Source organism: Amblyomma maculatum, chromosome 6 (genome assembly GCF_055883805.1).
Source record: "Amblyomma maculatum isolate TAMU_Amacu chromosome 6, ASM5588380v1, whole genome shotgun sequence".
Lineage (NCBI taxonomy): Eukaryota > Metazoa > Arthropoda > Arachnida > Ixodida > Ixodidae > Amblyomma > Amblyomma maculatum.
This window is the reverse complement of record NC_139349.1, coordinates 120,645,663-120,672,209: the sequence shown is the minus strand read 5'-3', so window position 1 is coordinate 120,672,209 and position 26,547 is coordinate 120,645,663. Positions and strand designations below refer to the sequence as shown.

The 26,547-nt window shown below is 48.1% G+C and overlaps 1 long non-coding RNA gene across 1 annotated transcript in view; it reads left to right on the top strand.

The window, feature by feature from the left end:
- Positions 1–26,547, top strand: part of LOC146186665 (uncharacterized) — a 71,228-nt gene that overhangs the window by 36,817 nt on the left and 7,864 nt on the right. The window contains exon 3 of the long non-coding RNA XR_014708149.1: positions 26,238–26,390. This is a non-coding gene — a long non-coding RNA (uncharacterized LOC146186665). The remainder of the gene's footprint in view (positions 1–26,237; positions 26,391–26,547) is intronic.

The window sequence follows — 26,547 nt, the reverse complement described above, 5'->3', positions numbered from 1 at the left end:
TCATCGTGCTTGTTCCAGACAAGTCATAACACTCTAGACACGCTTGCTGTTGGACATTCCACTCGGCTCAGGGCACCTCCTGTCCCGTCGTCGTAAAACAATTGGAGTGTAATGTCACACCAACGCTCGGTGATTGTCGACGATGACAAAGACGACGAGCGTACGTAGAAAGGCGCGTGCTAAAGAAAGAAGACGGCAGACAAAAGACGAAGACGCAAGAGACTGACGCGCTAGTTAAACGGTCGACCTGAACACCGACCTGAGCTTCAACGCACCCTTACATTTGGTGGAGGTTGCTCTTCGTTCCCTCCTCTCAAGCTGGAGCTTCGCAGCCGCACACTCGCTCGGCCATCCGCTATGCCTGAGGCAACAAGCCAGACCGCCACTCCACACTCGTCTGATCCCACCGGTTCCCCTACCATCCTGTGCTCCGGTGGGCTTCGCCAGCGTGACCCCAGCTTTTTCAGTGGCGCCGACGACCAAGATGTAGACGACTGGCTATCCTCCTACGAACGCGTAAGCGCCTACAACAAGTGGGACGACACCACGAAGTTAGCCAACGTCCTCGTTTACCTGACCGATGTAGCAAATTTATGGTTCCGCAACCACGAACCCGACCTACCCACCTGGTCGGCCTTCAAAACTAGCTTTTCCGAGGTGTTCGGCCGCCCCGCTGTGCGCAAACTGCGCGCCGAACAACGCCTCGAAGCCCGCGCTCAGAATCCCGATGAAACGTTCACGAGCTACATAGAGGACATTGTGGATCTTTGTAGACGTGTTGATCCTTGCATGTCCGAAGCTGACAAGATCACCAAAATCGTGAAGGGAATCTCCGACGATGCATTTCACATGTTGACGGCCAGAAACCCCCAAACCGTCGTCGAGGTAGTTCAGCTCTGTCAGAGTTACGACGTCCTCAAAAGGCAACGAGCTTCTACCCGGCGTTCTCTCGTGAACGATCGGTTATTCGTACCTCCGACAGCATGCAGTCTCACTTCTGAACCACCTTCCCTCCTTCCTGAGATCAAGGCCTTTATACGGGAGGAAGTGGCTCGTCAACTATCGCTCCTCCCTGCTTCTGCCGCAACAACCCCATCGATAAATTCTGCACTTCGACGCACCATCCAGGAGCAAGTTGCAGAAGTTTTACCGCCAAGTTCTCAAATTGCGCCTGTGACAGCCCCGTTAACATACGCCGCTGTCGCCGCCAGACCACCACCCTGCCCTGTCGCGTATGCTGCGCCGTTACCACCGCCACCACCTCCGCCCCGCCCTTATCTGCCTCCTCGACGTCCGGTCAACAATCCATGGCGGACCTCCGACAACCGCCCAATCTGTTATTCATGTGGCGTTCCTGGCCACGTCGCCCGGCTTTGTCGCCAGCGCACGCAGTCATACCGCAATCGCCCCCGCCTGTACAGTTACAACTACAGTTCAAACTTTGAACCTTCCCCTCCCCCTGTCCCTGCTGGCACTTCTACGGACTCATCTTATCCTGACCGCTCCTCCCACTCCTCCCGTCGATCGCCGTCTCCCCGCCGTCGTTCCCTTTCGCCGCTGCGCCGTCGCTCTCCTGCTGGCCCGGAGGAAAACTAACAGCCGCAGTTCCGGAGGCAAGAACTGCGTTTTCCTCTACTTGTGAAAGTCCTCCGTCTTCCCCGACCAACGTTATCGAAGTGTTTGTTGATGGCGTCGCAGTTCTCGCTCTTGTGGACACTGGCGCCGCTGTGTCTGTTATAAGTGCCAACCTTTGCCGCCGACTTCGTAAAGTTACGACGACTGTTTCGAAATTTTTTCTCCGAACTGCCAGCTCACATCGTATTCAACCGCTTGCGGCGTGCACAGCTCGAATTGTCATTCAGGGTGTTTTGTACGTCGCCGAATTTTTTGTGCTGCCTCACTGCTCTCACGAACTGATTCTGGGTTGCGACTTTCTCACTAGTCATCATGCCATTATTGATTGTGCCCGAGCCAGCATCGAATTGTCTCCGCTTTCACCGGCCGCCTCGTCTGATACACCGCTCTACATCGATAAGATAACTGTGGCCGAAGATACTGACATCCCCGCCTGCTCTACCGTCCTCGTGCCCGTTTCCTGCGCCGGCTTTTCTGATTCGACAGTTCTGTTCACTCCGACTCACGCAGCTAATCGTCGCCATTGCTTAGTCCTGCCTTTCGCCCTTCTGACTTTCTGTGGTGGCTACAGCGCCATATACATCTCTAACCCGTCGCCTTGTCCGTCAACGCTTCTTCGTGGAGAACGTCTTGGTCATGTCGAGTCCTTTGATGACGCTATGGCATCTGCCGTCTCAGAAGACCCAACCCCACTGCAACTCGATACTATTGACTTGCCCGCTTCTGTACCGAACGACGACTCCACTGCAGCTTTTTCTGGCTGTCTGGATGCCAGCCTTTCAGCAGATCAACGCCACCAGCTCGTCAGCTTGCTGCAGCGCTTCCGTTCCTCATTCGACCTTCCTCGGACATCTTTGGGGCGCACATCCGTAGTCACTCACTGCATCGACACCGGTACGCACGCCCCGGTACGCCAGCGCCCTTATCGGGTATCGGCTGCTGAACGTCAAGTCATCACCGAGCACGTTAATGACATGCTTCAGCGTGGCGTCATCCAGCCTTCGCACAGCCCTTGGGCTTCTCCAGTTGTTCTCGTGAGGAAAAAGGATGGCTCTATACGGTTCTGTGTTGATTACAGGCGTTTGAACAAGATAACGCGAAAAGACGTATACCCCCTTCCACGTATTGATGACGCTCTGGATTGCCTTCAAGGTGCCGAATTCTTTTCATCTCTGGATCTTCGCTCGGGCTACTGGCAGGTACCCATGGCAGCTGACGATCGACCAAAAACCGCCTTTGTGACACCTGATGGTCTCTATGAATTTAACGTCATGCCGTTTGGATTGGGCAACGCGCCGGCCACCTTCGAGCGCATGATGGACACAATCCTGTGCGGACTCAAGTGGCATGACTGTCTTTGTTACCTAGACGATGTTGTCGTGTTTTCAAAAGATTTTACGTCACATTTGGACCGTCTCGAGCGTGTGCTAAAGTGTTCGACTGATGCCGGCCTGCAACTAAATTTGAAAAAGTGCTGCTTCGGGGCTCGCCAGCTTCCTATATTGGGACACGTTGTTTCGAAAGACGGTGTTCGTCCAGATCCTGCGAAACTCCGTGCAGTAGCTGAGTTTCCACGCCCAACTTCCCTAAAGGAGCTGCGTAGTTTTATCGGGCTGTGCTCGTATTTTCGTCGCTTCGTCCACAATTTCGCTTCGATCATCTCGCCGCTGACTGATCTCCTTGCCGGTGGCGCCATTCTTTCGTCTTGGACATCCGACTGTGATGAGGCCTTTTCGACACTTCGGCGCCTTCTAGTGTCGCCTCCGATTCTCCGCCATTTTGACCCTACGGCGCCTACCGAAATTCACACTGATGCCAGCGGTGTAGGTCTCGGCGCTGTCCTTGCACAACGAAAGCCCGGCAACCCAGAGTACGTTGTTGCTTATGCCAGCCGTACCTTAACAAAGGCCGAAAATAATTATTCTGTAACCGAAAAGGAGAGCTTGGCCATCATTTGGGCCATTGGGAAGTTCCGCCCATATCTCTACGGTCGTCCCTTTTCTGTTGTTACGGACCATCACGCACTCTGCTGGTTGTCCACCCTTAAAGACCCATCCGGCCGTCTTGCTCGTTGGGCCCTCCGCTTACAAGAGTACGACATTCAGGTCACCTACCGGTCAGGCCGTAAGCATTCTGATGCCGACGCCCTGTCTAGGTCACCTCTTCAATGTAGCTCTGAATCGACAGCTATCACCATAAGTGACTCATTTTCGCTGGAAATTGCCGACATGCCCAATGAACAAAGGCAAGACCCTTGGATCGCTTCTCTTCTCACGCTTTTATCTACACCTTCTCTGCGCCCAGCTTCACGAACGCTTCACCGCCAAGCTCGTCACTTTTCCATCCGCGACGGCATGCTTTACCGCCGAAACTACCTTTCCGACGGACGCAAGTGGCTCCTTGTCATTCCTCGGCATCTCCGTTCGGAAATATGCGCCGCTTTTCACGCCGATCCTCAGTGTGCCCACGCCGGAGTGTTGAAAACTTACACTCGTCTTCGCTTCCGCTATTACTGGCAGGGTATGTACCGCTTCGTGCGTCATTACGTTCGCGCATGCCAGGAATGCCAACGCCGCAAAAACCCTCCACACCACTCCACCGTTCCGATGCAGCCCTTGCCCTGCCCCAGCCGACCATTCGATCGTGTTGGTATTGATCTTTACGGGCCACTACCAGTCACTCCAGCTGGTAACCGTTGGGTCATCGTGGCTGTTGACCACCTTACCCGCTACGCAGAAACATCTTCCTTACCTTCTGCGTCAGCGCCAGACGTTGCGTCTTTCGTCCTTCACCATCTCGTTCTGCGCCATGGTTCACCTAAAGAATTGCTCAGTGACCGTGGCCGTGTTTTTCTTTCTGAGACCATTGAAGCTCACTCACTCACTCACCACTCAAACTGGGACCGGCTTCTCCCATTTGTCACGTACGCTTATAATACTGCCATACAAAGCACGACCGGCTTCTCCCCCTTTTTTCTTCTATACGGCCGTGAACCCACCTCAACTATGGATACGATACTTCCTTATCGCCCTGACACCTCCAAAGCGACCACCGTCTCTCAAGCAGCAGCATATGCAGAAGAATGTCGCCAGTTGGCCCGCTCATTTACAACCCAGAACCAAGGTCACCAGCAGTTCCTTCGCGCACCGCCTTGTCCAGCTCCTTCATACACCGCAGACTCCCTCGTGTGGCTTTGGGTTCCTGCCACCCCTTCCGGCCTCTCTACCAAACTTGCTTCCAAATACCATGGCCCATATCGGATTATTTGCCAGACCTCTCCGGTGAACTACGTTAGAGAACCGCTTGTACCGACACCGGATATGCGTCGCCGCGGGCGTGAAACAGTGCACGTTGACCGCCTCAAGCCCTGTTACGACCCGCCTGTTGTGTCCACACCATGAGTCGGCAGGATGCCTCTTTTTTCTCCCGGGGATAATTGTAATGTCACACCAACGCTCGGTGATTGTCGACGATGACAAAGACGACGAGCGTACGTCGAAAGGCGCGTGCTAAAGAAAGAAGACGGCAGACAAAAGACGAAGACGCAAGAGACTGACGCGCTAGTTAAACGGTCGACCTGAACACCGACCTGAGCTTCAACGCACCCTTACAGGAGCATTTATTTTGGAATTAGAGTTCCATTTACGGAGGGACATGCTCGCTAGGCTCATAACCTGCAGTGCTTTGAGGTAAAAGGTTTCCGCCTCTTGCTCTGAGTCTGCTCCAGTGATTAAGTCATCCACGTAGAGGGTTTCTGCCATAATTGCCGCTGTCTTGGGATGAACTTCTGTTGTCGCCAAGTGGTGACGCAAGGTAGCGGCGAGAAGAAATGGACTGCTAGTAGCTCCAAAGGGCACCCTTGTCATTCTCCACGTCTCTACAAGCGGCCTTGGGTCTTCCTTTGTCGGCATCTGACCATACCACAAGAATCTCAACGCATCTCGATCTTCACGACGGACCGATATCTGCAGGAATGCCTTTTGGATGTCGGCGGTAATGCCAATGCGATGAATCCTGAAGTTTAACAGGATTTTCAGGAGATCAAGGTTCAAGTTAGGTCCGGCATCCAGAACCTGATTTAGAGAGGCACATCCTGGTTCGCTGGATGATGCGTCAACGACAACTCTGAGTTTGGTGGAAAGGCTGTCTGGCTTAATAACTGCTCGATGCGGCATGTAATAAATTCTGTTTTCTGAGCTGCTGCCTTCCTGCGCTGGGAGTCGTTCGGCGAAACCTTGATGGAGGTACAGACGTATTGCAGCATCATATTGGTGCATCCTATCTTCATTTCTCATTAGCTTCTTTGTGAGGCTGTTCAAAAGCTTCTCTGCAACTGCCTTGTTATCGCCTAGGCTGAGTTTAACCTGCTTCCGCGGTAAGACGACTTCGTAGTGTCTGTCAACGAGCTTGACAGATGATGCAATTGCTTGGATGACTGCTTTGTCTTCGTTTTGTTGGGCAACAGGCTCGACAATGCCCATGCTTTCGAGCTCCCAAAATGACTTAAGGTCAGCAGAAAGGCAGTGAGTCTCGTCACCTACGACGGCTCGCAGTACAGCCACGGCGAACAGCTGGAGAACGAACTGCTGAAAGGGATAGGACCTTTCAATGTCCAGCCGAATTGCGTCATCAGTTCCACTAATGAATCATGCAATTTCCGCATGTCGCCAGACACGAGGTTCCAATAATAATCAGAACCAATAAGGATGCCGATGCCTTTTCTTGTTTGATCATCTGGTGGTACGGTTGCATCTGCAAGCTCCGTTATCTCTGCCTGCACTGCTTGAATCACCTTGTCGGAAAGACTCAACTGATCACGGCAGGTCTCAGGTATCTCTAAAGCTTCGATAGAATGCTCCTTTAGGTTGTACTGACTTCCCAACCAAATCCGTACATGGTTTCGTTTCTGCCTAATAACGTTTCCGGCTCCTCCAAAGGGGTAAATGGTGATATCTTCTTCACCCAGAACTTCTAACTGTAGTTGGTGTAAGAGCTCTTAAGTCACAAAGCTGTGCTGGCTACCTCCGTCAAACAGAAGACGAGTTAGCGTTCTTCTTTGCGGTCCCTCTGCTCATACTTGGACAGCCTGGAGCAGCACAGTGGGAGCTTTAACGCTCGTCTTTCTTATAGCTGCATGCAGTTCGGCTGATGTGCTGTTTGCTGGCTGCCACGCAGGGTCACACATCTGAGTCAAATGCCTTTTGCCGCATTTCTTGCACTTGACTCCCTTGTTGCGACATTGTTTCGATGTGTGTCCTTTAACAGAACAGCGGAAGCATCGACCTGCCGGACGCAGTGCCCTTTTCTTTTCTTCGAGAGAATGCGAGGTCTGGCACTCTTTAGTTGCATGATCCCTAGCGGCGCAAAATGCACAGGGCTCATTCTGTTTCATATCACTGGCGGAAAAGAGCGAAGTCGCTGAAGCCTTTGAAACTCTGGACGTCCCATGCTCGAATCGGGGTTTAAGGTTCTTGCTTTCCCGTTGACCAACTTGCGCCGCCTTCCCCCTACTTTCCACTTCATTTTTCACAAATTCTTGGAGACTTGCAATGCAAACAATGTCTTCCTGCCTTTCTGCTAAACAACGCTAGTGATAATTTATGACAAGGTCGCTTGGCAGCATTCGCAGCAACGCGGAGCTGAGCATTGCGCCGTAGCCGTCTGTTTTGACGACAAGCGCCTTGAGAGCGGATATGTTGTGGCTGCATGTGGTCTTAGAGTCGACGTAGGTCTCTTACCTCCTGCTGACTTCGTACTGTCGGTACGTCCAGCAGTTGGGTGAGGTGTTCCTGGATTAGCACATTCGTGCGTCCGAAACGCTCATTCAGAATCTCGATGACTGTGTTGTAATTGGTTCCTGTAGCTTGAATCCCGGCCACTGCTGACGCAGCTTTCCCAGTGAGCGCCCACTGCAAATATAAAACGAAGTGTCTAAAGGTACGTCCGACGTATCCATTCGATTCTCGTAAAGATACGGCGGACGTCGATATACAGGCTCATGGCTATATGCACGTCGAACGCGGCCACATTCCGCTTGCTACGCGTGAATGAATCTTATCCTCTATGATATCAGCTAGCCGCGACTCTCGATGAATTGCTACGAAGAGTGCATCCGTTCTAACATAGATCACGGTCTTCACTTAGGGTTGTGTACGGCAAGCATCGCTGTCACGCACATAGCTGCAGGCGATGCTACGTACTGCACCAGCTCCACCAGCTGGCATCGAGATACGCACATTCACGAGCAGCTTTCGCTTCGCACTAAACTATTACCTCGATCTGCCCGTAATGTAAGCGAGCTACTCCTAGCATTTACGCTGTCTTAGGTCCTGCATCGACCTCTGAAGATCTAGCGCCGGTACAGCACACACACCTCGCCGTGCAGAACATTCGGCAGTCCAAAGTATGTATGTGAAATGGCATTATGCTCTTTCCTCACATGCAGACCGAGGAAACAGGATGTTTCTAGCCAAATTCTTCGTTTAAATTCTACCACAGAGCCGTGGCAGAAGACATGCCGAATCTACTAGAGGCCTGCGCTGCTACTGCGGCGAGCTGCACATCGACTCATCGAGGCTAAGACCTACTGCACCGCACCGCAAGAGTGCACAACCGGAAAGCCGGAAGCGCGAATGATCCGAATTTCCTGTGAACAGCAATGTTATTTGGTATTTAGGGGAAGACTAGACTAAAGTGCTTAGCCTGCATCTTTTTCTTGGCGTTGAATTTTGCGTACATGTAGTTTAAACCCCCGCATGCTCGAGGTTAGCATGACCCGACTGAACGGCTTTGAAACGATCGGGATCGATATGCATGCATCGACGGACTTGGGTACGCGTTAGAAAATGTGCGCTGCACATTTCGTTGCAGCAGCTGACTCTTGGAATTTTGCAGAGTGCGCCACGCAAGTGATCGTTGCTACAACCACGCATCCATGTTCCAACGGCTGGCCCACCCCGAGACGCATAAATGTACAACCGTGGACGTATCAATGATCGAAGAGAGGACAGATTTTCACAATATTGGGCGCGAAATCGATAGCTACCAGTGCTCAGTGTTAGAGAAATTCTGCCTTGATCATGCGCAATTTAGTGTTTCAGGTGTGGTCAGTAGCTGTAAGTTTCAACAGTTCGCCTGTCAAGTCAGCGGCGCCAGCGATGGACCGGCGGAGCGATTTTCCACGCTACACCGCTGTCTTGCTAGAAAGCCTACCTAGGCGGCGTTCGACAGCTGCTTTTTGTGGGCCCCGTAATTGAAAGCAACGCCTGCAGAAACGCGTTAAATGTTCAAAACTGTATTCTCTTCAACAGTTTCACTCCAGGCTGTCAAAGCAGGCGGACGTTGATAAAACAGTTGAGCACTCCAGTCTTTAGATATCTGTAGAATCGCCTTCAGTTTGTAAAATTATTGGAATAGGTCACTTTCCGATCGCTGGGACATAGAAACTCATGACAGCGCTTTCACGTGAATAAGGACCACACCAGACCGAAAGCTTGTCTCATATAACATAGCTAACCAAGGTATACCTTACAGCATTGTGTTGATTTTTATGGCGCATAAGCGACTAATGCTGCCATGCACCAAGAACAAGGTTTAATGTATTTATTTGTGTGTAATGACTAAACTGTTCTTTAGGATGTAGCTTGTTTAGGAACATTTTAAGAAACCAAAAATGCAGGAAATTTGCACGTCTCTCCTAGGATTACAGTTCAGAAGAGCGTGTTGTCGGGCTAGTTGGTTCTGCATAGTATATAAATGAAATGCGCAACAACTTAAACAGGACACTTATTCTCTTATTTCCTAGGATCATGCTGGGATGTAAAGGGATTTGTTGCAAAATTGTACAAAATGTTTCCTCTTATTTTCTCGACTCTGGCGCACGTGTAAAATATGGTTTATTGTTAGTTCATCTCCACACTCCTTGCATAATGGTTTGTCCTCTTTCATAAGTATTGAGCTGTGTGTGAGGTGTGGGTATGTCTTTTGTGAAGATGACCTAAAATGGCCTCCATGTTGTTTTTGATTACTGCATGATTTCCATTCCTTAATGACAGGTTTGACAAGTATAGTTTGTAGTTTATTTCAATGTTTCAAAAATCCTGCCATTTCACTCTCACCTTTCTTTGTACAAGCTTCTTGGTATCTTCATGCAGCATATTCACCCTCTGTAATTTAGCATTGCGTCAAGGTAACCTGGTTATTTCTTTCAAGACAACTGTCCCGATTTCATAAAGTGTAGGGTTTCTGAAGACAGGAACTCCTTGGAAGTCATAGAAATAAATGAGATCCACAATCATGAGCTATCTAGGGTATGCATATACATGTCCATCGCTCAGTGGAATGGTGTCAGTACGCTGTTAGAACAGGTCTTGTGGTAACAACAACCATTGTCTGAGGTGGTCCTTTAATGGGCATTGAAATGCTATGTAACTACAGGTACTGATAGAACTCTTGATCATGTTATGTGATGATGCGATCCTTGCATGCATATAGGTATACATTTCAGAATCTGCAGTGCACCACTTGACCATTTACCACCAGTTTCTGTGAAAATGTATTTTTCATGCATGTTAACCAGTATTTAACAGATGACCCCTGTGCACAAGCCAAAAGTGCCACGAGCCAAATGTCACGAGGCCACACGACATGGCAGGAGCTGTTAAGTCAAGCTTACAAAGTTGTACTTGAAATATGTTCTGGGACGTTTCAGCTCCAATTAAGAAAGGTTGAGGCTTACAGAGGTCTATGCCAGGTTGTCTATCACCTAACAGGGCAGCCTACGACCGTATGCTAATGAGTATATCTGAGATAACAGAGACATGAATTAAGGAATTAGTAATTATGTTTGTAGCAAAGGGCATGTAAATTAACAGGAATCCACAGTGGGATCTGCAGACAAGAACCATTAACGCTGGCACACCATACCCTTACAGGTGGAGATTAGGAGTCTCCCTAATTTTTTTTTCTGCTCAAAGCTCGTCTTTCCTTCATTCTTCCAGATGAGGAAGATGTGAAAATGATAGCATCGAAAATTCCAGAGGCCATCGTTAACAAGGATGCTGATCCCAACAGCGTAAAAAGGAATTTCAGAAAAGATGGGTGACTAGTAATGCTGGCAACAGTTGAAGCTAAGTGGAAAGGCATGAAATTGAAATGCAACATATGCAGAGATATGTTGCAAGACGACCAGTCTGTGGTGTGCGACATCTGTCTCCGTTAGTTTCATCACGTGATTGGCCAAAGCAGATGGGGCTTGTGGTTTTGTGATAAGTGCAGTGTAGTAGCATAGATGCAACCTTGCCCATTAATAATTGCAGTGGAGTAAGTGCATTGTTTTGTTTTTGTAAGATGTTCATGGTTTTCATGCAAACATTATGAGATTTTTTTTCCTAGAGAATGTTTGCTGAAATGTGAATATAATGTGCAATAAAACTAGTGTTTTCTTGCTATTTACTTTTCCTTGTATACATTAGTTCTGTGAAGAAAACCACAGGCTAGAAGGAAATGTAATGGCATGCATTTTGATACTTGGCCCCGTTGTGCTGGCTCAGTAGTTAGTGCTTGGCTGCTGAACCCAAAGATGCAGATTTGGTTCCAGCCAGAGCAGGAGCATTTCAATAGAGGCGAAACAATAGGCCGTCATGCACCGTGCGGTGTCAGTGCATGTAAAAGAACCCCAGGTGGTCGAAATTATACCGGAGCCCTCAACTATCGTGTTCCTCATAGCCGTAGTTATTTTGGGATGCTAAACCAGATATATATCACATCATACTCTGAGTAAGATGCTATTCATGGTCAGTTAATCATACACTAAACGATCAATTTTTTTCTGCATGGTACAGCAGCTGTTGTACAATTCTACTTTAGCCTTCATGAAGAATATCACACTGGCTCCGCATGGCCTTCTGTTGACCCTTGATATGCGTCACAATCACACACCTGAGTATGTATTTGTCTAAGGGCACATATGCATGCAAGGAGGGGACCATTACTTTCCATTTGCCCGAACTGATATGCACGATCCACATCATTTTTGTAATTCAACTGCCTGCTATTTGAACTGTCCAGCATTGATGCAAGTTTCAAAGAACTGCAATTAGCAAATTAATCCAAGCAGGAAACCATGCCAAGAGCTGCTTTGGTTTCATCTTTAACAACTGTTTGAGAACTAAAATTAGCCAAATGTTGCAAAACATAGATGAGAGGTTACAAAATCTAAAAAACAATGCAGCCTACCTGTGGCATGTAGGGTTTCACATTCTAAAGTGACATATGTAGCTATGAAAAATACCGTAGTAGAGAGCTCCAGACTAATTTGACTGCCCGGGCTTTGTACTTTGCGTTGACATCTTGCAGGAAACAGAAGCATTTGCATTTCGCCTGCACCAAAGTGCGACTGCCATCACTGGCATTAAACATCACGACCTTGGGGCAAGTAGCCGAACGTGCCACTAAGATGTCGCAGCGTCTACGTACATGCTATACACGTCAACCTTTCTAGCATTAAAGCTGTCACATGCATGGCAGATATTCATGTTCAGCTTTGGACTGACAAGTTCAAAAGTGTACTATTTGTGTTTTTCTAGCATGAAAAACAAAGGAAACTAAGAAAAAACAAAAAAAAAATGAACATATGTTGAAAAAGCACTAGCCATTAACACATAAAGCATATTCGTTCTTTTATTAATAATAAAGTGGCCTTCAACAATAGTACAAAGCCTGAACATTTAGGAAGGTGCTGTGCCAGGCAGCTATTTTACAGAAACCTGAACCATTTCACCTGTAGTAATGCGCATCCCGGCGGTGTGGGCTAGGCACTTATTTTTCGGTCCACTCCAACATGCGAAAACTGCATCATGTGCATTCCCATTTTCCGAGTTTTGAGCACTGTAGTGCAGGCTAACAAATTGTCGATGACTTATTTTCGTCTGATTGTTGCACAGCGCGTGTAAATAAATTACCACTGCACCTAATAAACACTGACATGAACGTGCAACATCGGGGATCATAAACGGTCACACTGATGTCCGTCCGGACATCGGCGCACTCATCACAGCCCTCTTCGTAGTCTCACACAGAACTCTAGTAGGACGTAATCCGTACATCACAGCATCTCACGGTAAGCACAAACCACACCTCCAACAAACACGAATGACGCGATGCTTGGGCTAGAGACACGCCGGCGGCACCCAGCTTTTTTAGCGACTACGTAGAACTTGCAGCACCAAACCTCAATGCGAGCAGAAAGCGATGCGTTACGTGACGCATCGCATCACAGATAGAAGTGAGGAAACTTTGAAGAATCAAAACTACATAACTACATAACGACCATCGTAGACGTTAATCCACATGATAGCGAGGACCAAATGAGCGGACGTGCGGGCCGCGGGCTGGCTGTAAACACCGCGATTACATGCGCTTGCGCTGGTCGTGCTTGCGACCCTGCCGCGGTCCAACTCACGTAAACCTATCATCATGCCATCAAGTAGTATATCACCCATTCTAGGCACTATTCTTGCCACTGTGCTATTCTTTGTAATTTCACATTTCACGCATGCAGTAGTACATACTTCCTGCACCTCGCACGTGCACCTCATACCAACTTCGATTTGGCTACATATGGCTACCGTGTTGTTGCTACAACCACATCTGGGGATCTCGGATCCGTCCGGCTTTCCCGACGGATCCCAAGGCCCATATCGGAGAAAAATGCGTTGGGTCCGTCGGAAGAACCCTACCGATCGGGTCCGTCCGCCGTACCTCTGAACAATATTTCCCGGATCCGTCCGTCGTATCCCGAAGAAAAACGCACCGGGTCCGGCGGACGTACCTTTAAGACCATTGATCGGGTCCGTCGGACGTACCTTTAGCCGCAGCCAATATAAAAACTTCTCGCCGTTGGAAAGGGAGTCGTTGCTGTGGATCGCCTACTGGTACTGCTCCCAGAAAGGCTGCCACTCCGTGGCGGCGCCGCTAAATCGCTGCAGCTCGAGTATCGGCAACCTGACCTTTGAACCGGCAGCGCTCCGGTTACCGTCGAGAGGGGCCCGTATAGCATCCGCTGCTGGACCGGCTGTCGCTCGCTGAGCTTCGGCTTGCTGGCTGAGTTTTGCGGCATAGCTTACGATTCTGTCGTTGTAAGCGATTGTACGCGTGTAGTTCTCCTCGGCTTCTTCATCAGACACAAGTGGCTCGATAGCAGCGTTCACCTCGTTAAGCTGTGTTTGGAGGGCGCTAAGCGTCGCTGATAGTACGTTCAGAGCCTTTTCGTCCGCATGCGTCTCTAACGAAGAATCCACCTCGGAAATCAGTTTTGTCACCTGGGATCTCAGAGCTCCTCGTTTCTTCTTCAGCCGATCCATTTCTGTATCGTTGTAGTGTCGATCGTCTTCGTAGAGCCAAGCTTGGCTTCGGGTATGGTGTCTCCAGGCCTCGTGTTAGAGCGTCGGGCGTGGCTTTCCTAGGCCGCGTTCTTGGAACCTTTCAGTCCAAGGAGGTTTCACTTCCAAGGATCGTTGCGGTAATGACTCAGGATTCGTTGCCTCGCCGACGCTTGATGGCCTCGATGTTTACGGAACGTTGAAGCGTTTCAGTCCCGAGTTTGGCAGCATAATTTTGGGTAAACTTAGAGACGTGCACAAATGACGACACCATTGTTTCAGTTATAAAGGAGGACTGGTGTTTATTGCCATGAGGCTGCTCCTTGTCGAGCGAGTATATGTTACACAGGTTACCAGAATACAAGTTAGAAAAAGGCTAGAATGAACAGTTTCTTCAGTCTTGCTCAAGTGCATATATTGCGAAGCATGCGAAGCTTAACGTATCAAAGTGACGCGAGCTGCTAGGAACGAAACAGTGGGCGGTTCTAGATCACTTTGTCCCAACTACGGTTCTATGTCTTCCATTATGAGGGTTTTGTCACAGCGGAGGCCGCCTTGATGTATGAGCATTGGAAGTGGCATGCCTCGGTGAACGTGATGTTATGTGTATGCGTGTGGTAAAGGAAAGGAAGTGCTACCGCACGCGGTGAACGCAACGCTAGCCTGGACACCACAGGCAGATAATGAGGAGATATGGACGTACAGGAAATATTGGGCGTGCCTTTGAAAGGGGTAGCCGACTTGGCCTGGCGCTGCTATGCTAATGAGTTGTGCGGACTCACAAGGCCGCATGACTTGCTAGGAACTATCCGTTCGTGCAGCCATTGTGAGATGGGATCTTGAAATTTAAAACCAATGGCAGCCTATGATCCAATGGCAGGCACTCTATCCAAGGGCAAGCATGCACGTTAGAACGGCCTGGTTAGGGAGGCCGTTACACCTGTGTCGAGTGATCTTGGCAATAACATATGAGTTGGATCTAGCGTTGCAGCAATATGCCTAGCCTGCCCGTAATGGATCCAGAACCGGATACATTGCCGGGGCAGAAGCACGGCTACTTCCTAACGCGACATTCACAGTTCCGACAGCGTTCCACACTGCAGCATCCAAGAAAAGTTTGAAGCAGTCTGCGGTTTAAAAAGGCAAGAAAGTGGACCTCTTCAAGACCTATTTTAATGACAGAAGAAGGGGAACCGTTATAAACTTTGTATATGCCTAGTTGAGGCAATAAAAGCTAAGCAGACCGCCATGATGCCGGCTTAGGCATTTTCGTCGATTCGACTATATCGAGACCCATTGGTGGTTTGCATTTCGCTTGCCTTGATACTCAGCCGCCATGGGCGGGATCGAAGCCAAAGCGTCAGGTTCAGGAACCAACCGCTGCAGCGACTGCGACAGTGTGATAGGGGTGTTTAGTTGGACGCGATATTAAAATTTATCCGTGATGTTTGTGCGACCAGAATGCCGTGTTTCACTTATTTTTACTGCGAAAGCAATACTATTTTCACTTTTCAGCTTTTCACGTAGCGGGGCGGTAGCTACCATTGACCTTTACCGTGACCTTTGGCGCGCCACCAAGCACAGCTGCGCAAACAACAGGGGCCCCAACTCGCGCCGTCAACTCGCGAGGCGGTAGCTACCAACCGCAGCCTAACTCCCGCTCCTTCCACGATAGGCGCTACAGCAGGAGTGACGTAATCCCATCTGGCGCAAAAACAGGGGCCCCAACTCGCGCCGTCGGCTCGCGAGGCGGTAGCTACTAGCCGCGGCCTAACTCCCGCTCCCTCCGTAAGGGAGCGCTACAGCCGGAGTGACGCCCTGAGCCATCCCTGAGACTGGCTGACTGAGGCCGCGAATAAGCAATGTATATTCGCCAGTGCTTAGTCGCGGAGGTTCCAGCCCCCGTTCCTCAGGCCTGCGTGCCAGGAGCGGGGAGTAGGGGGCCTCCTAAACCGTTGGAAATTAAAGTTTTAATCAATCAATCAATCAATCAATCAATCAATCAATCAATCAATCAATCAATCAATGTTGTGAGACCGTTTAGAACGACGTTTGGGGCGCCGGTTCGGGTACGCCCTTACACACCGAGAGTTAATAAGCCCAACGTTCATCTACGGCCGGGCGGAGCTGCAGTTGTGCCACATGCTCCTAAAGCTAAGAAGAATTATGGGGCTGCCGCCGCAGCTACCGCCGGGGGTGCAACGTTGGATACTATAGGAGGTGGCCTAGCAGCAGGTGGAACCAACGCAGTCTCCAGAGATACTTTCATTTCTGCTGGCGTAAAGAATGCCGTTGCAGCCGGTGCCGGAGCGGCAGTTGTACAGTCTGCCTTAACCTCACCCACAACCAAGTATATCGTTTCAGCCACGGCACTCCTTGCGTCGCTGCTAGTTATACATAGAATAACCAGGTAGCACCCCGCAATAAACAATAGTTGAACCATATGCCGTGGCCAGAGTGAATCACTGCATAACCATAAGCATAACCACCAGCACCACAACCAACTACACCACCAGCTGAACCGAGGCGTAGCCATAGCTATTGCATTCGCAATTACCAGGCTTAACCAAGCTAAGCCACTGCCAATGTTTTGGTTCCTTGGTCAATTAAACCCCTAGCACATTTTTCATAGCCATTACTTGATCATCGAGAAAAATAATGTTGCCATATAGGTCAGGTATTCAACTTAACACTGCTTCTGAAGCGCATGGTGGCTGTTTCGAAGAAAATAAAGACAGCGCCGCGCACGCACAATCTCGAGATCTCGCGACATCCAGAACGTGACTGCGAAACCTGTCCGGTAGCTTCGGTTTTTTCAAAGCCTAGTGTTCTCCCAAGACTGACATGCAGGCAGAGCGTGGCCCAAGGAAACCGGTGAACCCTCTCAGCGGCTTCACTTCGACTAAACCAGTGAGTTCCACTGACAGTGCGCGTTGAGGCAAAGGCCATGTTTTCCCCGGGGTAGTCACGGTGCTGCTTTGGTTACAGCCAGAGTGCGAGGCGAGGCGTGCAATGGGAGGGGTTGGAAATATTTCAGCTCAGTTGGGGCGATACGTGAGGAGAATGCAAAGGAGGTACATACTTGTCCATAACAGTTTTGTCATCTTCGCGTCGGCTCCTGTTCCTTCAAAGATTACTTCATAGCACGACTGGAATAGCTTCGTAGCTGGTTCATGAATGTATCGTAATGATCCAGAAGTTATTATGTAATTATTGCTAGCAGATACTTCAACTTTCTTTCAGCCGTTATTCCAGACGGTAGCGGACATGACGCGTAGTGTTTTTACTGAAACATGGTCAGAATCTGAGCTGGTTGGTCTATTTATTAAATAAAACAATGGAACGAGAAGAACCACTTGAAATAGAAAATGCACGAGGCTAACAAAAGCATTCTTCTACCGGGGCGTCAGATAAGTACACTCGTCTGTGAGAGCTTTGTTTTCAAAATCTATAGATCTCTGCCCGAAAAAATCAATTTACTCCCGTGAAAAGCGCATTGCTTGCAAATTTGGGTGCAGTGTGTGTGTGTGTGTGATTAATATTGTCGCAGCAAGCTTAGGCATATAGTTTCCAGTACAGGCGCAAAATCAGCAATATAGTTTTTTACCTCCTAATAATTTCTTCCATATGCAATATGCTTTCTTGACACTACAAGCATTTATGCCGTCTCTGTGCGTAGGGCCCCAACGTGGCTAATCTCCAGACGGTGCGCCAGGTTTTTCGGCCTCCCACAACCTTGAAGCCAAATGCACCTCCAACACAGCTCAAAAAGGAACCTCGTGTTAAACGTTGTATGGACCCACAAACTGTTTTAGTTCTGCTGCTACTCGTAATAATCATTGCTTTTCCAGCGGCATTACTTCTGAGGTTTGTCACTCGTGGTCCAGAAATAGTGATATTCGAAACAGCGCCGACCGAATCTGATGCACCTGGGGCAGCATCAGGGAATGGCTCGGCGACTGGAGGTGCACCGAGAGACCGTGTGCCAAAAACGAACGGCACCGAGAGTAAATCGCAGTGCGATAGAAGAGAGGACTATGACACATGTAGAACATCTGTGGAGTACTCTGATGACCTGGTGGAGCCAACCGTACAACTCGTTGGCCAGGAGAAGCATGAGGGCAACCTACCGGGAGATGTGAAGCCAGCCGGCTACAAAATCGCCATGACACTAACCGGTGAGCATGGCCTATAAATGGAATAGAGGGGTGGCATTCTGCAGGTTGAAACCTATTGCGAATAGTTTTCCTTATGTACTGGAAGCAAGTCACAGATAAAATGAGGGGCAGAATTTTAACCACAGTCGTGAGCAGCGTTAAGCTGTCCTTTGCAGTCTGAACGCAGGATTCACTGCCTTTCGGGTTGTGTGATGTGACGTGACCATATAGCCCGGTCGAGTAAAAAGTGGCGGCCGACTCGGACTACGCCTTTGAGATGAAAGTGTGAAATTTTAATCCCGCCCTCTAGGATCCTTCGACTCCGATTTAGAGCGCTGATCCAAGGCCACGGCGGCACCCTGCTTTTGAGACACCTATGTCAGGTGGCTTTATACGATGTTCTAGCTTGTGACTGTGCGCTGAGAAAGTTTTTTCTGTGCAATTGAAGTGCCAATGAAAAATAGTTAGTAGGCGACTAGCAAAATACATGCACGCTAAAGAGGATTCACAAAGGCATCCGGTAAACGGGAGCCATTGAAGCTGTCGAGGAAATTAAGAACAGGATAGAAGTAAAGTGCATCTTGCCTAATTTTCTTGAAGATCATGTTTACTTGAGTCCTCCTTCCAACGCCTTTTCTGTCACCTGTTTTGCTCCCATATGCGCACAAACATTCAGGATTTTAAAAACTTCTTAGCAGGTCTTAAGTCAGTATAGCTACTTGTCTAATCCCCGCCGGGGTGGCGCAGTGGTTACGGCGCTCGACTGCTGTTGCCAAGGTTACGGGATCGAGTCCAGGCCTCGGCGGCCGCTTTTTGATGGAGGCAAAAAACAAGACGCATGTGTGCTGTGCGATGCCAGTGCACGCTAAAGAATCTCATGTGGTCGAAATTTACACAGTCTACCACTACTGCGTGTCTCATATCCTGGGTCGCTTTGGGCCGTTAAACCCCACAAACCAAACCAAACCTACTTGTCAAATCATATTTATTCTCGTAATAATTGTCACTAAGTTCACAAGAACAGCATGTTGCAGAACGGCAGTAATTTAACTTTAGAAATTTCGTCATGTATCGATACCATGTGGCCGTTAGTAACAACACACAAAGATAATTAACAATCTGTGGCCGTTAGTAACAACACACAAAGATAATTAACAATCTGCAGTGCCGTCGTCGCAATCGTTTAATTCTACTAAAATTACCCTGTATGCTCATCGGTACAAAACCATAACCCACGAAGAGCTTCAGTATTTTCTAGAATTAATGTTTGTCTATCTTGCGCAAAACATACGTAAAACGCCTGATCCCACATGTCCCCTCCACAGAGTGTCCTCAGTGCAAGGTGCAGCATACGACTGTTTAAAAAATAATGTGTTAGCAGGGTGCATTTGCAGTAAGCTTAATTGATATAAATGACCAAGGAAAATCAACACAGTTGGAAGTGATTACGATTGATGAATGTCGAGCATATTTCACTTGCTTATGAAAAAAAAAACATGCTGTGCGGGAATTAAGATATATATGCGCTCAAGAAAGAAATCGGGTTCAACTCTGTGAGAAACCCTGAGTAGGTTCTTCACGAGGATTCGCTCGAACCAGGAATAAATGATGCCAAACAGAAGAGCTATGGACTGCGACATTTGTAGAACACTTAAAATATTTGCTTGAAAATTGTCTACCAGCACTGTAGACCTTTAATAGCGCACAGGAATAATTCATAACGCTTCTTTATTCTTCTCGAAGGCTCAGCACTGGGGCCAACCATGAACGTCACCGGGCGAGTCGTGGCCAATTTCATTGTGTCCAAGGCCACCGACAGGGTAGTGCTCATGGCCAAGGCTGACACTTTGAAAGATATCCGCGTGGCCATGCTGAATGAGAGTGGCTCGCCATGCTCGAAGGAGAGGGTGCTGCCCGTCCTCAGCGTGAGCCGGGACGCCGACTATCTTATAATTCGCCTCAAGACGCCACTGGTCGCTGGCCATTCGTTCACGCTGGTCACTATGCACTCGTACCAGCCTACCACCGGCGGACCAATCACGCTTAAGCAAACGTGCGTATAGCAGCGCTTGCTTGCAACTTGTGGGTCGGACTCCGAATTAGAAAGGTTTCACATGCATACGAAATTTGCTAAATGCTTTTGTAATGACATTTTTGGGACGTAATTAATGCACGATCTTAGAGCCATCGTATTAATGTTGCGCAAGGCATATGGGTGCTCCCGTTCTACTGCTGTGTCCAGTTTTACTGTCACACATTCAGGCCGTTCTTCGCGCAATGACTGCAGGGTCATTTTGAGGGAATGCATTCCGACTTGTTGCTTTGTGCATTGTTAGACGACAGCGTCCCTCACAAGAATAATTGGAGTTGGTGGAATGCAAAGCATGACCGCGTGCTTTGCCATTTAGTGCGGATTGAAGACAAATGGTGTGCTCAGCAGAATGTAGTATATCGCAGGAAAGGAAATGTTTCACGATGACGCACATGCTTTTTGCTCGTTGGTACAGCCAGAATAGCTTGCTGTTTGGAATCATATGCTCATTACGCACGCCTCAATTCATGAAAGCTGTCGCTTACATGTATTATCTGCTATAAAAAATGGTGTCAACAGCAATACTGCGCAGTTTCCTAAGCTTTACGCATTGCGTGAGAGCAGTAATTGAAACGAATCATGGCGCGCGGCACGTTATTGAACGCTCGTGTGTTTTGTGCAGCTTTATCTCGTGCGAGGCGAATGAGTCTCTTGCTTCAAGAGGTTCTTCTCAAGCGGATCTTTCAGTTTCTTGTTCCGCACTGTTTCTGGTCCTGAAATAAGGTCGTTCAGCCACATATTTCCTACAATCATAGCTTACAGCGGCCCCATTAACGTGTTATATTTTAACAAACGGCGACACTTGATGGGAATGCGACGGCCATATGGCGAACGCTTTGTACAATAACCCCTGGAAATATATCTACTGCTAGCATTTAGCCACTCTAGCGTATGAAGAGCTTCTCTTGGAGTGTCAGCCAAAGGTTACGCAAACGTAAGAGAGCTGTTTAACTTTTCATAATGCCTTAAAAGGGGCTTCTTGGTTTGTAGCTTGTGATGAGAGCAAGGTAAGCATTGAACTAGACTAAAACACACAAAACGTTTTAGCATATCCCCATAATTACCAAACATTGAGCAAAGAACAGTAACTATGGTATTTTCTTCACTTTTGACGCCACCTAACTAAATTTAACTCGAACAGAATAAGTATCGCAGTAAAACCGTTGCAAAAATTGCTCAAAAAAGCAAAATAGACTGAAGATTTAACACTAATGAATAATAAAGGTTCGCATGACGGTTGTAGAACTGTGTTTAAAAACAGAAGAAAAGTTTAACACGTAACTAGTGTGGATGCAACATGCTCTCTGGAAACATTCAGGTGTCCATCACTGTGTATGGGTTTTGCTAGAATGGGTTTAGCGCTATTAGCGTGAAATGAAACTACGCAAGCTCGTTTTTATGCAAAGTATATAGCTAGGGTTCGTGAAAAAGACCTTCAATAATATGACGGTGTACGACAACATGAGAGGGTCGCTTTGTAGGAGACTGCGATGATATCTGCCAGGTGGATCTATATAACTGGGTGATAGTACATTCAATAAAGTCATTCAGTTAAGAAAATTTAGTGGTCTCATAATGCGCGTGTACTATTGCGTTTTTGTTTTCGACTAGGTAATCTTTGTGGGCGGGAGCCAGAAAAACTTTTGTTTCGTTTTTTTTTTTTCGAAAATGAGTTTGCTTGAACATATATGCATAATTCATAAAAATACATGCGGGGGTCCCATAGTCAGAAGACTTGGCCGGGACCCTCGCTAGATCACCACAACAAAATTAATAATACCAGCATAGTTAGCCAATAGTTATAAAATGCAAAATATGGCAAAGCTGTATTTTTACACAAAAAACAAATTTAATTACGTAGCTATTAGGCATATAAAATATAAAAACCAGCATTGAACAAATACATCTTCAAGCTGCTTTTAATTGTTGGCATGGACATTGGTATTTTCAGTATTAAAGGTAATCAATTCCAGGATGAAATGGTCCAAAAGATGACGTCATGTTCTATGATTAGTATGAAATTCTGGGACAATATTGTTACTAGCTGAAAATCTTGAAGAGTTGTAGTTCGAAAGAAGTACAGAATTAACAAACTGAAAATGCAGGGTATCGTCCAATAGCCTAAAGAACGTGATTACAATATAATACTGAAAGATTTGGAGGACTGACAAGGAATGATGCTCCTATAAGGTGAGGACGAGCGTTAGTAAAAAAAGTGCTGTAGGTGAGAATGCGGGTGGCCTGATTTTCTATATGCTGTGCAGACGATAAATGGAAGTTGTATTTCTCTAAGCAACGATCCCGTAAGTTAGGCAACTTTGAATGAAAACATAACACATTGATAAGACAACGTAACATGAAAAATATGGACGCGCTTTAATGAGAGCTCTGATGCCAAACCTAGAAATATTTTTGAGAGCAGCGATGGTGGGCTGAAAATGTACGTGCAGAATCTAGAATAACGCCGAGCAAGATAGTGTGATCGGAAGCTGGAATAGTATAAGAACGTAGGGTTAATGTAGGAGTGCATGAAAGGGTGTTCTTGCTGGTTTTGAAGATTAAACGCTTTGTTTTAGTGTGGGTAATAACGATCTGGTTGCAGCGCCTACTGTCCTAAAGACACGTAGGAAAAGAGCGACACCTAATGCAAGGCAAATTACAATCAACCGTGGACCTTTGACGGGCGCTATCATTCCAGAATACATAGACGACTAACGTTTTGCGTAAATCGTAATGCGGTCACTGTGGCCTCGCGCGCAGTCCTGCGGCAGCGTAGAGGGGCGGCATAAGCAATGTGTCAAAGCGGCCGGCACTTGTAAAAGCTATCAAATTACGCCCTTTGGGAGGGTATAACTAGCTTCCTCAGAAATCGCTCTAACGTACCTACAAGGAAATAATTATAGTTTACAATATAAAGCCGAGGTCTTTTCTAGCTATTGTAGAATAAAGATGACCCAGTATATATAGCTGCAAGCAGTGTAAGAATCTCGACAATTTAACTAGCGATGCTTTTTGCTCATTGGGGCCATAATTACGTTTTGCCTCAAGAAACCGCATAAGAATACCGAGAATAAGGGACCAATCATTCCGTCATTATTGTACACAAATCGACCGCATCATCCGTAAAACAGAAGAAAGGTTTTGTGTTTTGTTTGTTATTATTCTAAATATATTTAAATAATACTAGGTGATGCTATGGGCTGTATCTTGAGGCACGCTGCTGAAACTAAGGAAGAGAAGCGAAACACTATTGCAGCGAAATTGCCCCATTTTTGCCAGTTAATCAATAAAGCGCAAGACTGGGTAAAATCACGACCCTGGATGTAGGGAGGAGTGCAAATTGTAAGCACTACCATTTGTTGCAAACTCTATGTACAAAGATAGCGCGTCAAGGAGAACTTCAGCGCCTAGAATAGGAAAGCTATAAATCAAGAAACTGTGCCTCAGAAATGCGGTGTTCGTGGAGTGAAATTGTAAAACGAAAATATAAACTAGCCACAATAGAATTCACACAATAGCGTATTTATTCGTATCATTTTTAGGGCTGGCGAAAATGACATGAGCCGCTAGATGCTGGACGACTCTGGAGGGCAGGTAGCTGGACTGGATTGACTTTGCCCAATTTTCAAACCTCAGCTAATTGCGAGCGAGCGACCATAAAACGTTTTCTCACCTTAGTTCATTCGACAAAAACTGCAGGGAAGTATATATAGGCTCTGCGGGAGGTGGTTAGTTCAAAACCCACCGCCGGACACCCAACGATAAAAATGGGTACAAGCGTCCCCCGGCCTGGCTCTCGGCTTTTCTAGGGGTGTGCGTTTGGCAGAAGCTCCGTAAACCCCGCTGCGCGCCCCTCCTCTGCAGTGCGCCCAAACCCAGTTTCGAACCTCGCGGCCTGCAAAGGAGGCAGGTAGCTGGACTGGATTGACTTTGCCCAATTTTCAAACCTCAGCTAATTGCGAGCGAGCGACCATAAAACGTTTTCTCACCTTAGTTCATTCGACAAAAACTGCAGGGAAGTATATATAGGCTCTGCGGGAGGTGGTTAGTTCAAAACCCACCGCCGGACACCCAACGATAAAAATGGGTACAAGCGTCCCCCGGCCTGGCTCTCGGCTTTTCTAGGGGTGTGCGTTTGGCAGAAGCTCCGTAAACCCCGCTGCGCGCCCCTCCTCTGCAGTGCGCCCAAACCCAGTTTCGAACCTCGCGGCCTGCAAAGGTGGTCCAGTTTGTCTTGCAAAGGTACATCCTTTCAGCCTCACCTGAAGTGCTCCCTTAGAACCTCAGCTGCAGCAGTCCTAAAAAAAAGGGGGCCATATAATGGGCTTTTGCCGCACAAGGCGGACTTATTGTTGTCCGAATGCGGAACTGACCACTGCCACATCGGCGCAACTATTTGGGACCTATGACCCCTTTCCCAAACATTTCACCCCAAAGAGCCGAGCACCAGGCCGGGGGAAAGCTTTTACCCATTGAAAAGCCGGTGGGTACCCGGCGGCACCAGTGATCGAACCTGGTACCTCCCGAACACGAGGCGGATGCTCTACCACAAGGCCACGCTTCGGTCCTAGAGGTTAGGGCGTCCGTCTCGGCTGCGGGAGGTGTTTCGTTCGAAACCCGCCGCCGGACATCCATCGGTAAAAATGGGTACAAGCGTCCCCCGGCCTGGCGCCCGGCTCTCACAGGGGTGCACGTGCACTTGGAAGAGGCTCCGCAAACTCCGCTTCTCTCCTTCTGGGGCAAAATAGTTTCGAACACTTCAGCCTGCAAAGGTGGTTCGTGTTACCGTGTTTCACGGGGTTCAAAACTGAAAGCGAGTCGTGTCCTGCACACGCGAAAACTCAGAAAAAGCCTTGTTTCAAGTGTGAAATGCTTTAAGCCAGCGTGTCGAAAGACGTAAAGGAAAAGGGGTTTGCGGAGCACACGCGGCTGAGTGGTTTGGGCGCCCGTCTCGGCTGCGGGAAGTGGCCAGCTCGAAACCCGCCGCCGGACACCCGCGGGTAAAATGGGTACAAGCATCCCCCGACTCGGCGCCCGGCTCTCTCAGGGGTGTGCGTTTGGAAGAGGCTCTGTTGACGTTGCTGTGCTCCTTCGAGGGCTTAAAGTTTCGAACAAACTAATGACCTGCAAAGGTCGGGTTCACAGGTCGGGTTTCCAGCATGGCTGTAGGCTGAAAAAAAAAAAGGGGCCACATTATGGACTTTTGCCGCGTGAGGCGGACTTATTGTTGTCCGATGGCGGAACGGATCACTGCCACATCGGCGCAAACATTTGGGCCGTGACCCTTTTTCCCAAGCATTTCACCCCAGAAGAGCCGAGCACCAGGCCGGGGGAAAGCTTGTACCCATTGAAAAACCGGTGGGTAACCGGCGGCGCATTCTTCGGCCTGCTGTTTCTAAAATTTTCAATCTGCATTTGTATGCTTGCCAACTACCGTTTCGATGCGCCGAGTTTATTAGTTACACACCTACCAATAAAGGATAGGGGAAGGTTTAAACCACAATACATGCAAGCAGAAAGCATGGCACTGCCCTTGGAACGTACATCAAGTCTACAGTGCGCAGGGCAGAACGATGTGCTAAGCTATTACTTGTCGTAATAAAGTGGTCCTGGGTAAAGAAATCACTGTTCATTTCTCTAAATTGTTTTTCTCTTTTCATGTGGGTTTCATTCCTCTGAATGTATATTTTTTTTCACTTATGAGGCTCTGATACATTGGACTAATTTTTGAGGTAACTTACGCCTGCCTCGTTCCATTTCCTGTTGCGCTAACACGTTCCGTTCTTAGATAAGTTCTTTCATTTAAGGTATTAAATTGTTTTTCTTCTGGTTTGATGTGCTTTTACGTTACTTAAAAAACCAACATTTTCTTAATGCAACCGCGAATGTATGCGAGATAATTAAATGCCGCACCGCCAACATCAGCGCATTTATGCAGTAAGTATAGTTGAACGCATTTGCGATTACTTTCAGGTTGGGCCGCATGCAGCTGGAGGTAGGAAAGGCACATGCTGCATTTCCGTGCTACGAGAAAAAAGGCTTACTGCTGCCCATGGAGCTGAGCGTTACCGCCCCCCACGACCTTACCGTTATCGCGAATGAAAATATCGGTTGCATGACTCGCAGGTAAGAGCACAGGCACTATTTTGGTGGTTTGGTGCTTCAGCCACATATTTTTGTGCAACACAATCACGTTCTGATCTTGTAATCGTCGAATGTGGCAATAATGTCATACCATAGGCCGGAAAGTGCGTCTAACACAAAGCAGTGGACGCTTGGCCGG